The sequence below is a fragment of the Octopus bimaculoides genome, chromosome 2 (genome assembly GCF_001194135.2).
Source record: "Octopus bimaculoides isolate UCB-OBI-ISO-001 chromosome 2, ASM119413v2, whole genome shotgun sequence".
In the NCBI taxonomy this organism is placed as follows: Eukaryota; Metazoa; Mollusca; class Cephalopoda; order Octopoda; family Octopodidae; genus Octopus; species Octopus bimaculoides.
The window spans coordinates 128,334,462-128,349,315 of NC_068982.1; the positions used below are offsets into that span (position 1 = coordinate 128,334,462).

Genomic DNA, 14,854 nt, shown 5'->3' on the forward strand with positions numbered 1-14,854 from the left:
GAGTGGTTTCGGCAGACCAAGCCATTTCCTGATAAACACACTGCATCTTTGTTCTATCCTTTCTACTCTACTCAAGGCTATTTCATACATTTGCAATGGCCACATTATCCTTGGGTACAGTCCAAATTGCAGTATCCAACATTTGAATTTTCCCGGCAGTGTTGTTCTGTCAATTGCCTTCAATCCTTGTTCTACTAACTCGTGTGTCTCTTTCCCTTGCTTCTCATCATTTAATAAATCTCTATACCATCTGCCGAGACTCTTTACTGGTAGTTCTTTCACCGTTGGTATGTCTTCACCTCCTATCCTGAATTTCACTTCTTCTTGCATTGGGATATTTTTGCCTTTCTGAAGAAAGCAATCAAAGTTTATAAAGTTTTCCATTAGGAATCAAAAATACACAACAAACATTTTTGAGTGAGAAATTATGAGTTAAGTAATTATTGCTTACATTGGCTTTATGCAACATTTGTTTCTTACTGATGGTGGGGGACTGAGTATCAAAAAGTGGGTGTACCAAATTGCCATGGTTAAATCTGTTACTGCAGAAATCAGATATAGTTGCTCAAAATTTCATTGCCCTTAACAGCAGCAGAAAGCAGATTTGCATATCACTCTATCTTTTATTGAGAGATACCATGTTTGAAAGTATTTTTCAATCATATATGTCAAGTTTATTGAAGAATGTGATTTGCTGAAATTATCAATTCTATTTTTGACATCATTACTGGGATAACCTTGAAAATGAATTTCACAATTGGTGTTAATAAGGCGCAGGAGTGGCTGTGTGGTAAGTAGCTTGCTTACCAACCACATGGTTCTGGGTTCAGTCCCACTGCGTGGCACCTTGAGCAAGTGTCTTCTACTATAGCTTCGGGCCAACCAAAGCCTTGTGAGTGGATCTGGTAGACGAAAACTGAAAGAAGCCCATCGTATATATGTATATATAAATATATATATATATGTGTGTGTGTGTGTGTGTGTCTGTGTTTGTCACCACCCCCTCAACATCACTTGACAACTGATGCTGGTGTGTTTACATCCCTGTAACTTAGCAGTTCAGCAAAAGAGACCAATAGAATAAGTACTAGGCTTACAAAGAATAAGTCCTAGGGTCGATTTGCTCGACTAAAGGCGGTGCTCCAGCATGGCCGCAGTCAAATGAATGAAACAAGTAAAAGAGTAAAAAAAAAAAAAGAAAGAGTAATTAAAAAAAAAGTTGTGTAGTACAGCCAGCCACCACTCATGAGCAAGTATGGCTTGGTAACATGCTTTCATAAATTGTTTTAAGTGTCTTTATAGACACAAGCAGAGATAGACATCCTCTCAGCCTCTTTACATTTGAGCCTGTGGAATATTCAGGATAGAGAGGGGAATGTAGCTCTCTTGTTCAGAAAAGCAGAGGAGATGAGGCAACATGTGTAAAACTTGCACTTGAGCCAATTGTTCAAGCTTGTTGGTGAGTGAATCTAATCAAAGTTGTGAGGATCTAATCAAAGACTTTGCAATTACAAAAAGTAAGAGAAATTTTTTCAAATGTAAATATAATGGAAGTAAACAAAAGTAAACATTATTTTCCATCTTACTGTTAGTTTTGTTTCATTTTGAAAAATAAAAATTTATGTTATGGTTTATTATTGTTTATATTTTGAATTACTTCTAAGATGGGGAGGGGCACCAAAATCTTTTAAGTGCTTGGGGCCTCTATGGGTCTAAATTTGGCCCTGTATCACATACATCAATGCCATACACCAATCTTTGATATAATATCATCAACCAATATTAATCTGTACTTTTTAGCATTTGTTGCCTACATGAGATGATTTCTTGGGACATTTACTGCAGTCTAAAGTATTATAAACAACACATCCAGGTTAGGTTGAATGTGTTAATTACCAATCATTACAAAGACTGCTTCTGTTGCTAATAACTAAAATTGTCTTTGTTCTAATTAATTTTGGAATTAATGAAGAATTTATTAAAATAACTTTCTCATTATTAAATTGGTGTGTGAAACATAGATTTACATGAAATCTTTATGGAAGATTTTAATTTAGATCACATTAAAGCATGTAGTTTGTACATTAGGGGTGGTCGTGGGTGGGCTGGTTTCAAAGGAATCAATATGAAATATTTATAATTTACAAGAAACAACAGAATATATGACAAAATCTTGATAGATTCATTAGATATATTTTTTATTCCTTAATTGTTTGATAAAGTAATTAATATATTAGGGTAGTAATCAGGACAAGCTGTATTGCCTCTACTTTACTTTTCAAATAAAGTGTTGTGTGATAACATAATGAAATCTTATTTTCTGTGTCTTAAGGATTTTCATTCAAGTTGAAATAGCAAACTTTAGCTTTTCTCCATTTTCTGTTTGTAAGCCATATCTGTTTTATCAATTTGAAATATCAAACTGAAAAAAAAAAGAAAAAAAAGTAACTGAATTAATTTTCTTTCCTCAAGTTCCTTTAAAATTGCATGCTTTTCAAAAATTATTGTGTAAAATGTGTAAAGCAATTATTTCAGTGCTCATATAAAGAATGTAAATTTATATCATGAATGAGATGCAGGCATGGGTGTGTAGTCGAGGAAGTCAGTTTCCATGTGGTTTTCAGATCAATCTTACAGTGTGGCATCTTAGGCGAGTATCTTCTACTATAGCTCCAAGCTAAGCAAAGCTTCGTAAGTAGATTTCGTAGACAGAAATTGAAAGAAATTGAAAGGCGGTGAGCTGGCAGAAATGTTAGCACACCGGCCAAAATGCTTAGCGGTATTTCGTCTGCTTTTACATCCTGAGTTCAAATTCCGCCAAGGTCGACTTTGCCTTTCATCCTTTCGGGGGCGATAAATTAAGTACCAGTTACGCACTGGGGTTGATGTAATCAACTTTATCCCTTTGTCTGTCTTTCTTTGTCCCCTCTATCTTTAGCCCCTTGTGAGCAGTAAAGAAAGAAGAAATTGAAAGAAGCACATTGTGTGTGTGTGTGTGTGTGCATGCATGTGTGCGCATACGCGTGCATGTATGCATGTTTCAGTCATTAGACTGTGGTCTAAATGGGGTACCACCTTCAAGGGTTTAGTCAAACAAATCAATCCCAGGACTTATTGTCATTTAGTCTGGTATTGAAGCAACATAAAGGACACAATGTGATCCTGACTGGAAATTGAACCCATGATCTAATAATAACAGGCCCAATAACTGGATCACATACTTTCACATATCCTATGGTAAACTGATATATTTCAAAGAGCTACTTTTCTTTGAAAAATAGCTCTAATATTTCATGACTAGAAAGCCTTAAAAGATTATAGCTCTAGTATTTCATATCTAGTAAATCTTAAGGGATTATACTGAAAAATTCCTAGCTTTAAGGGTATCACAAAAGGCTTTGCTGGTGGCCCAAACTTCCGAGTTCTTTTACAGGGCTTAGAAAAACTGAAGGACCATAAATGTGTGTGAATCTGAGAGGGAAATTTGCTGAAAAAAAAAATCATACTTAACTGATCCTCCTGTATTTTCTTTTACCCAATACCAGGAACTTTTCAACACCCCCTTGTATAACATGTAAAGGAAACAGTAAATGAAAATATATAAATTCATTGATAGAGGCAGTGAAGAAGCTATGAAAATAAAAACTAGAACAGAAGTTTGATATGTTATATTGTCAGCAAATACTAAATAAAGACAGCAAACTGCCGAAACTATTAATATGACAGACAAATTGTTTAGCATCATACCTTACAACTCTCTAAGTTCTGAGTTCAAATCCTGCTGAGGATGAATATTACAGGTTGTTTAGGCCCATACATATCATGTATTAAGTGGAACAGTAATTGATAAATTATTTATCTCTACTATTTTTATTCAGTTTCAGGAAATTTTTGATATGATGCAACTGATTGAACAATGATAAAATTAAATTAAAATAAAGTCTCTGAAATACTTTGATGAAACTGATAAAATAATATGATATGATGAAGTAGTTGTAAGCTGTCAACTTAATATGACAGTTCCCTGAAGGGAATAATACTACTGTTGGTTAGAACTAGGAAGCTGCACCACTTCCTGTCAGCCTTGACACATTTCCTGTGTCCTTATGTTTACAAGGGGGAGACAAGCACCTCCACCCAGCTAAGCCTGCATCCAGAGACATGTTTCTGAGACTGATGATGAGCAAAGACTCAGAAACATGTCTCTGGATGCAGGCTTAGCTGAGTGGAGGTGCTTGTCTCCCCCTTGTAAACATAAGGACACAGGAAATGTGTCAAGGCTGACATGAAGTGGTGCAGCTTCCTAGTTCTAACCAACAGTAGTATTTTTCCCTTCAGGGGACTGTCACATTAAGTTGACAGCATACAACTACTTCGTCGTATCACTACTGCATAAATCTCTCTGAGAGATTTAGAAATGTATTATTTCTAAACATGATATATGTTTTTAATATTTCAAATTATTAAGACAGCAAGCTGGGAGAATCATTAGCACTCTGGGTAAACGTTTCATGCCATTTTCATCCATCCTTACATGCCATTTTCATCCATCCTTACATGCCACTGAGGTTGACTTTGCCTTTTATCCTTTTAGAATTGATAAAATAAGTACCAGTTGAAAACTGGGGATCAATATAAATGGCTTACCCATCCCACAAAATATTTGGCCTTGTGCCAAAATTTGAAGCCAATGTTTCAAATTATTCACTGCCTTACTCAAATGTACCCCATGAACAAAAAATAGTTGATTCTTTTCAATGTCAATAAAATTAACACTGATCACATTCACACACACACACACAGAGTTAAACTGTAATTCTTTGATCAACAATTGCAGCATGGAACACACATATTAGCCATTTAAAAACACAAAAACTGTTAACTTCACTTAAACATTTATTATTTGGTCTTAAAATTTTCATTGCACCAACTGCGACCTGGTCACTGACACAGTTCTAATGATTTATTCAAACCTGCTCTACTAAAACTGACTTCAAGTATATAAACAATGATTGTTTATGGGGTGAAATTTAGATTTAACGCTTACGAACATGAAAACTAAATAAGGCAAACCCATTTTCGTTAAAAAAATATTCCCAAGATAATTTCTTTATAAGAAAATAAGCTGTTTTCTGATATTTAATATTATACCATATCATAAAAGTTGACTTAACCACCTTCAGAAGTTGGATACTATGAATGGCAGGCCAAGAAAAAAAAAATGAATAAAAGCACGGCGGTAAGGTTGGGGATAACATTAGCAGACGTTTTAAAGTTTTAGGAGTGCAGATTCCATTTATTGATTTATGTTAAAGATTCCATGTTTCACCAAATATCAGAAATGTTTAGAGCTATAGACTCAAGGGAGATATTTCAGCCGTCAAAGCATGACTTGAAAATAAAAAGTACAAACAAAACAGTTACTTCCTAAGCATGTTCATTTGCTTGAAGCAAAATTTTTGAAAAGCAGATATTAACAAGACAAAGTTAGCTATTTAATCAAGAATGGTGATATTTTAAATTTCTTCAAAAGATTAAATTTATACTACGACCAAATATTTTTGTAGTCATTTGATTGCTTATTTATTTATTTATTTATTTATTCATTCATTCATTCTATGTATCTATAATGCTTTATCGTTCAAGTTTAGCATGCTAATCTATAACCTGCTTCTTGTCCACATTTGTGTATGCTGCAATCATATTCAAAGAGAAATGTTCTATAACCTTTTCCAGTGGGAGCAAATTTTCTTTTACATAACAAACTATAAAGATAATAGGCTTTCTCTCCAACCAGCCAAAACTGGCTCATGCACTCTGTTGGTTATAATAGCCAATGTTCCAATTGATTTGATCAATGGAACAGCCTGCTTGTGAAATTAACATGCAAGTGGCTGAGTACAACACAGATACATGTACTCTTAATGCAATTCTTAGGGAGATTCAGTGTGACACACTAAATATGGCAAGGCTAGCCCATTGAACTGCAGGTAAAACTCAATTTTGCCATCTGAGTGGAGTGGAGCAACATGAAACAAAGTGTCTCACTCAAGGATGCAATACACTGCACAGAATTGAACTGAGACCTTATGATCATGAGACAAATACACTAACCACTAAGCCATGTGCTTTCACAAGCCAAGACTACCAAGCAAGTGTATATACATATGTGTATATATGTATATACAAGCGAGTCCATATATAAATATATATATATATATATATATATATATGTATATATCTTCCTCCTCAACATCATCAGCGTTTAACATCCGTTTTCCATGCTGGCATGGTTTGGACGGTTCGACTGGGGGTCTGGGAAGTCAGGAGGCTGCACCAGGCTCCAATCTAATCTGGCAGTGTTTTCTACAGCTTGATGCCCTTTCTAATGCCAACCACTCTGAGAGTGTAGTGGGTGCTTTTAACGTGCCACCGGCACAGGGGTCAGAGGGGGCTGGCATCAACTACGTTTGGATGGTGCTTTTACGTGCCACCACCACGAGAGCCAGAGGGGGCTGGCATTGACCACGTTTGGATGGTGCTTTTATATGCCACCGGCACAGGAGTCAGTCAAGGCTGCACTGGCATTGGCCACGTTCGGATGGTGCTTTTCACATGCCACCAGCACAGGGTCCAGTCGGGGTGCAGGGGCTGGCATCAACCGTGTTTGGATGGTGCTTTTTACATGTCACCGGCACGGGGAGCCAGACAGGTGGTGCTGGCATTAGCCACATGTTGCAATTTGCTGTATTTGAGAAGACACACCAAACCAAGTAAAATCTCTACCATCCGTGCATGCAAGCTTGTCCTTCACAGGTGCTGGTGCCCCATAAAATCCACTTGTACCAGTGCTGTGTAAATGCACCCATGCCAATGGCATGTAAAAAGCACCTGACACACTCCGTAAAGTGGTTGGCATTAGGAAGGGCATCTAGCCATAGAAACCATGCCATAGCAGACAACTGGAGTCTGGACAGCTCCCCAGCTGGCCAGCTCCTGTCAAATTATCCAACCCATGCCAGCCCAATTATCCAACCCATTTTCCATGGAAAATGGATGTTAAACAATGATGCTGATGATGTATGTATATACGTATGCATACATGTATACATGTATGCAAATATTGCTCTCCCCTTCTGTAATCCAAAAAGTTGTGGAAACAGTTAAAAAAACAATCCTTAATGTTTGCCATGAAGTTACTTTCTCTCCTTAATGACATTGTTTCATATTGATTCTATGATATCTATTCTTTTGTCATATACTACGAGTCTTTTGTGAAGGTATGTAACTCAGTATTTAGGCGTGTTGGGCTCACAATTATTAGGTCTCTGGTTTGATTCTCAAACTAGGTAACACATGTCCTTGAGCAAGGCACTTCATTCCACATTGCTCCAGTACAGCTAAAAATGAGTATCAATGATACATTAGGCTTTACAGTGCAATAGATTTGTGTACCATTGAGTGGGGGGTCTTTTTATTCTCTGCCTATATGACTTGAAAATCCAGTTGTTGGCATTTTTTTTTGGCATTCCGTCGCTTACGATGTCGAGGGTTCCAGTTGAACCGATCAACGGAACAGCCTGCTCGTGAAATTAACGTGCAAGTGGCTGAGCACTCCACAGACACGTGTACCCTTAACGTAGTTCTCGGGGATATTCAGCGTGACACAGTGTGACAAGGCTGACCCTTTGAATTACAGGCATAACAGAAACAGGAAGCAAGAGTGAGAGAAAGTTGTGGTGAAAGAGTACAGCAGGGTTCACCACAATCCCCTGCCAGAGCTTCGTGGAGCTTTAGGTGTTTTCGCTCAATAAACACTCACAATGCCCGGTCTGGGAATCGAAACCGCGATCCTATGACCGCGAGTCCGCTGCCCTAACCACTGGGCCATTGCGCCTCCACAGAAAATCCAGTTAAGTTCCAGCCTATAAGCTCAAGGCAGATGCTGTTAGTCTCTTATGCTTGAAAATTTGTATATAAGGAAGCATCCAGTATTCACTGTAAAGTGGTTGGCATTAGGAAGCTGTTTGTAGAAACCATGCCAAAGAGGACACCAGAGTTTAACACAACCCTGCAGCTTGCTGGATCCTGTCAAAACATTCAACCTGTGCCAGCATGTAAAGCAGACATTAAATGATGATGATGATGATGATGATGAAATTGTTGGTTCTCCAGAGGCCAACGATGTATGAGAAAAGTGTGAGTGTCATAGAATTTATATAAGACAGTGTTATTAAGGGTGAGAAAATAACTTCAGATTGGCAAACTAGGAGATTTTTGTTTTTTAATCAGTAAATACTTCAAACTGAGAATCTTTTAAAAGGCATCAATATAATTGAATCTCCTACTATGAAAGCAACCTGTCTGTCAGGTCACAGTTAATGGTGTTGGGGACACTGTCAAGTTCTCACATACTGAACTCAAATGCACCTAAGGCTTCTGTTATCTTTTCCAAAATTGACTTCTCTGCTTTAATGACTTCCTCCCTTGCCCTTGTAACCACACATACTTCGATAACAATGATTTTAATGAAATAATTTTGCTTCGGTTGACAGCTCAAGAATCCTGAAAGTACATGTTACGAGAAAGCAAACCCACAACAGCTATACTAGAATTTCATCATGATCATCATGATCATGATCATCATCATCATTTAACATCCGCTTTCCATGCTGGCATGGGTTGGACGGTTTGACTGGGCTGGCACGTTGGAAGGCTGCACAAGACTCCAGTCTGGTTTGGCATGATTTTCTATGGCTGGATGCCCTTCCTAACACCAACCACTCCAAGAGTGTAATGGGTGCTTTTATATGCCACTGGCACAGGTGCCATTTGCATGACACCAGGGTGCTTTTACATGCCATCAGCATGAGTGATAATTTGTGTGACACCAGTATCTCCCATGACTGCGATTTTGCTCAGTTTGATGGGTCTTCTCAAGCACAACATAATGCCAAAAGTCTTAGTCATTGCCTCTGTGAGACCCAACACTCGAAAGGAACTCAGCCACTTTGCTCCATGAGGCCCACCGCTCAAAAGTTTTCATTACATGCCACCAGTACGGGTGCACTTGGCTTGATAAGTCCTCTCAAGCACAGCACATCACCAAAGGTCTTGGTCACTAATCATTGCCTCTGTGAGGCCCAAAGTTTGAAGATCATGCTTCACCATCTCCTCCCATGTCTACCTCTACCACAGGTTCCTCCCACAGTTCAGCACTTCTTTACACAGCTGTCCTCATCCATATGCATCACATGACCATACCAGCACAGTCGTCTCTCTTGCACACCACATCTGATATCTCTTATGCCTAACTTTTCTCTCAACATACTTACACTCAGTCGAACATGCACACTGACATTGTACATCCAACAAAGCATACCGGCTTCATTTCTTTCATACCCACACATATTCTCAGCTGTCACAACCCATGTTTCACTGCCAGTCTGCATAGCTGTTTGCACACAGGCATCAAACAATCTATCTTTCACTCTGAGAGAAATGCCTTTTGTTGCTAGCAGAGGTAGGAGCTCTGAACTTTGCCCAGCCTAATCTTATTCACACAGTTATGTTCTCGGAGCATCCACCTCTACGACTAACTTGGTTACCTAGATAATTGAAACTAACTACTACCTCTAGCTTGCCCCACTGGCAGTTGATGGAGTCTATTTTCTGCACATTTTCAGCATTTATTGTACCTGTGCATCTTTCACATACAAAAGCTAGTTTCCCTGTTAACCTTCCTCTAATATTGCTACACCTTTTATCTGTCCAAAGCTTACACCGGGTGCATCTTATGGAGTTTCTACCTACATCTTTTCTACAGATTGAGCAGGGCCATCTACCTGAAGGGATTAGAGATTTGTCTGCCTTCCTACTTTCTAAGACTTTAGTTTTTGCTAGGTTAACTCTAAGGCTCTTTGATTCTAGACCTTGCTTCCATACTTGGAAATTCTCTAGTTCAGGTAGTGATTCAACTATAAGAGTAAGGTCATTAGCATAGAGGAGCTCCCAGGGGCAGCCTCTCTTGAATTCCTCTGTTATTGCCTGGAGGACAAGAGAGGGCTGAGTACTAATCGTTGGTGAACCCCTACTTGTACCCTGAATTCTTCCCTGTACTCATTGCCAACCCTCACCTTACTGACAACATCCCTGTACATAGCTTGTACAGCTTTCACCAACCACTTGTCTATCCTTAGTTTCTGCATCGACCACCAGATAAGGGATCAGGGGACCCTGTCAAAGGCTTTCTCCAAGTCAACAAAGACCAAGTACAGAGGTTTATCTTTGGTTAGGAATTACTCCTGCAGCTGCCTTACCAGAAATATAGCATCAGTGGTGCTTCTCCCAGGCACAAAACTAAACTGCATCTCATCTAGACTAACTCTCTTCCTAATTAGTTGGGCTATGACTCTTACTGTAACTTTCATTACCTTATCCAGCAATTTGATACTTCTGTAATTATTTCTATCTAAGGCATCACTTTTACCTTTGAAGCAGCTGACTATGGCACTGCTACATCAGTCATTGGCATGACTCTTTCATGAACCACCTGATTTACAATACAGGCGATTGGACTATAACCTACACTGCCAGATATTTTAAGCATCTCAGTGGTGATACCTGATGAGCTGGGGGGGGTTTTCTCTCACACACTGTCTTGCAATCCAAAACACTTCACTTATTTGGTCCTCACATCGCTGACCATAGGCAAACTTCTTTTCTGCTTCTCCCTTCGTTAGATATACTTGTCTCTTAGTATCCCTTCTGGCAATTTTATACAGTTTCCTGCTACTTCCAATTTATTTATAATTAATGATTTCTTAAAAAGCACCCAGTACACTTTGTAAAGTGGTTGGCATTAGGAAGAGCATCCAGCTGTAGAAACCAAACCTAAACAGACTATGGAACTTGGTGTGGCTCCTTGCCTTTCCTGCTACTGTCAAATGTTCCACCCATGCCAGCATGGAAACTGGATGTTTGATGATGATGATGATGATGATGATGATGATGACATAGGCATGAGACTTCAAATTTGGAAGGTAAAAGGCAAAGTTGATCTGGGAAGGATTTGAACTAAGAACAAAACAGCAAAAAGACAACAAAAAAAAAATCAAAAATACAGCAAGGCATTTTTGACAAATGCTCTAACCATTCTGCCTACTCAAACTGTCTCTCAAATCTAAAAGGTGAAGCTGACCTCAGCGGGATTTGAGCTCAGAACAAAAAGAGCTGAAAAAAAAAAATCACAAGACATTTTTGTTCAATGTTCCAACAATTCTGCCTGCCCATTGCCTGTATAAATACCCAAGCTATCTTTCCAACCATAAAAACAGAGCTTCTATGTGGTTGTCTGATTTGTTAGAAATAACAGCCAAACCTCCCTCATATAACACCACACTATCTTAGAAACAGTGAGAGATCCTTTCAACACTGTTGTTGTAGAGATATAACAAAAAGATAGGTTCATAGGTCTGCTTTATCAGGGTTGACCTGTGACTAAATAGTAACAACAACAAGAACAAATTGTTTCACATCCTGCATAAATCTGCCAATCTCTGCTCTCTGATAACCTTTCTTGGCAACCCTGCATTCTTCACATTCTCTAAAATTTGTTTTTCTTGTCACAGTCCCTTGAAATACTCCAGCTGTTAATTCTAATATACAGCACTTCAATACATCCTACTCCAACCTGTAGTAACTACAAATTTATTTGAGATAGTGCGTGTAACATATATACTCAAAATTATTTGTAAAACAACAGATATTTTTATGGTAGGCAAAATTTGAACTCAGAATGTAGCGATGGGCAAAATACTGCTATTATTATTATTATTATTATTATTATTATTATTATTATTATTATTATTATTATTATTATTAAACATCCATCTTTACATTCTGAGTTCAAATTTTGCTGAGGTTGACTTAACCTTTCATCCTTTCAGGGTCAATAAATTAAGTACCAGTGAAAACACTGGGGTCGATGTAATTGACTACTCCCCTTCCCCACAAATTTCAGCCTTGTGCCTTTAGTAGAAAGGATTATTATTATCATTAAGATGGCGAGCTGGCAGAAGTATTAACACACTGGACAAAATGCTTAGCAATATTTTGCCCATTACTACATTCTGAATTCAAGTTCCGCCAAGGTCACTTTGTCTTTCATCCTTTTGGGGTCGATAAATTAAGTACCAGTGAAACACTGGGTCAATGTAATTGACTAGTCTCCTCCCCACATATCTGAGGCCTTGTGCTTCCTGTAGAAAGGATTATTATTATTATTACTATAAAAATGTAGTGGATTGATAGTATCGTTACAATGGTGGAAAAATTGCCCTATGGTATTATTTGTCCTGCCTATTTACATTGAGTCCAAATTCCACAGGGGTCAACTTGACCTTTCATTCCTCTGCTGTAAATAAAATAAAATAAAGTAGTGGGTGGGATCAATGTAATCAACTCTTTTGAAAATTTCTAACCTTCATTATTACTGAATATATACTCTTTTATTCTTTTACTCTTTTACTTGTTTCAGTCATTTGACTGTGGCCATGCTGGAGCACCGCCTTTAGTCGAGCAAATCGACTCTAGGACTTATTTTTTGGAAGCCTAGTACTTATTCTATCGGTCTCTTTTGCCGAACCGCTAAGTTACAGGGACATAAACACATCAGCATCGGTTGTCAAGCAATGCTAGGGGGGACAAACACAGACACACAAACACACACACACACACACACACACACACACATATATATATATATATATATATATATATATATACGACGGGCTTCTTTCAGTTTCCGTCTACCAAATCCACTCACAAGGCTTTGTTTGGTCAGCCCAAGGCTATAGTAGAAGACACTCGCCCAAGGTGCCATGCAGTAATTTCTCTTTTACTGTATCATTACATGTCATACCATTTTCTCTTCTCCTACTAGTACAAAGCTCTCTATTTTTTTTTCTGGAGAAGGAGAGGAACAGAGGCAATTATTTATTTGTTGTCCAAATAGAGGTTGAAAGTTCAAACCCTGTTAAACTCTCACCCTAAGCTTTAACACTGAGCAATAAAGTATCTCTTGCACTTTTATGAAAGGAACAAAATGCAAACTATTCTAGCAACTGGAAAGTGGCAGGAAGTGATAGAGCAGGATGAATTGACATAATGCAAATGATGCAATAAAATATATTATATGAATCATAGGAAAAGGTTACATCTCATTTTGGATCAGCAATTAAAAGTACAAAGATGTTTATCATCATCATCAACACAATCATCATCATCACTATCCTCATTAATTGTTTAGCTTCTCTGCTGGCATGGGTTGGGCAGTTTGACAGAGTCTGGTGAGTGGAAGGACTGCATCATGTCTCAATCGCTACTTTGGCATGGTTTCTTACGACTGGATGCCCTTCCAAACACCAACCTTTCTACAGAGTGTATTAGGTGCTTTTTCTTCATGGCAACAATACTGATGACGATCACTTTTGAAACTTGCAAGACTGAAGGTCTAAAGTGGCCCCTATAACTGAGGGAGGACAGAAGAGAAAGTGAACTATGATCCTAGGAAGGAGAGCAATTAAGAGATGCAGAGGGGGAAGTATAGTAGAAAATAGGGGAGAAGGAAAGGGTTTGCAATATGGTTAAGGAAAATGGAGGGTAGAGTCAAAAGACCCTATGTGCCAGTACCTCAACTTTACAATTTCTAATTTTCAGTTCTAATATAAACTGCTGGAGCTAAAGATACCCTGGTTGCCAACACCCAACTTACTCTCCAGATGCTACATGTTAACAGATTTATAATGTAACCATTCTAATTGTGGAGCCTCAACAGAGCCCTGCATCATTATTTTCATCACTACCTTCCTGTGCCGGGAGTCAGTAATTTGTCTAGAGCTATCCATCATTATAAGGAGTAAGTATGGACAGGTGTGAGGGAAAAAAGATAGGAAGGGAGCCAGAGACTAGGGTGGAAAGGGATTCTGAGAGAATCATTGAAAGGAAGAGAGGTAGAGAAATGTGGTGAGGGGCCGTGAAAGGTTATAATTATTCTACCACACAGAACTGGCTGTGTAGTAGAATAACTCAACAGTACAGAAGAAATGCCACCAATGTCAATGAATTTCTCCAGAGAAAAAAAATTACCGATATAGTTCCTCAATAGTTTTCTTTTCTTCTTTTAACAAAAGTTATATAACTATGGGAACTGTCTAAATACACACCAATATTCAATTATTTAATTAGTGTAATGAGCCAAAATATAAATGCCATGTTTGAAAAAAATGACACACTGTTAAGCCTACAGCCAAATTTTTTGACATGACTCATTGCTGGTTTGTAACAATTATGATTTCAGTCTTCTATGTATTGTAAACTTATTCAGTTACACTCATTTTAGGATAGACACTGCTTAGTATGATAGCAAATATTAGAACAGGATGAAACAAACACTACTTGTAAAATTCTACTCTGTTTCCTTTGTTTATGTTGTAGGAGAGAAATGTGTTCGCATGGATGATGGTACGCTTGCACTAAATGAGGATGCAAAGAAAGAGGTCTGGAGATGCCACTACGATAGATTGCTTAATAAAGACAATGAATGGGAGAAAGAGAGCCTGCCGTATGTCGACCCAATAGAGGGACCAGCTATCCGAGTTGATAGTACCAGGGTAGATAAAGCAATTAAGAGTATGAAGACAAGGGAAAGCCCCTGGCCCATCAGGAATCACTGCAGAGATGCTCAAAATATCTGGCAGTGTTGGCTACAGCCTAGTCACCCGTATTACGAACCAGGTGATACACGAAGGAGTCATACCCAATGACTGGTGTAGCAGCATCATAGTCAACTGCT

At 38.3% G+C, this 14,854-nt stretch overlaps 1 long non-coding RNA gene across 2 annotated transcripts in view; it reads right to left on the reverse strand.

Annotated features, from left to right (window-relative positions):
* Positions 1-2,225: 2,225 nt before the first annotated feature.
* Positions 2,226-14,854, reverse strand: part of LOC128247093 (uncharacterized) — a 46,016-nt gene continuing 33,387 nt past the window's right edge. The window contains exons 3-4 of one of the 2 annotated variants that reach the window (XR_008263513.1): positions 3,512-3,562; positions 2,226-2,422 (exon numbers count right to left, since the gene is read on the reverse strand). This is a non-coding gene — a long non-coding RNA (uncharacterized LOC128247093). Of the gene's footprint in view, positions 2,423-3,506; positions 3,563-14,854 lie in introns of both variants that reach the window. The other variant, XR_008263514.1, reaches the window with a different exon arrangement.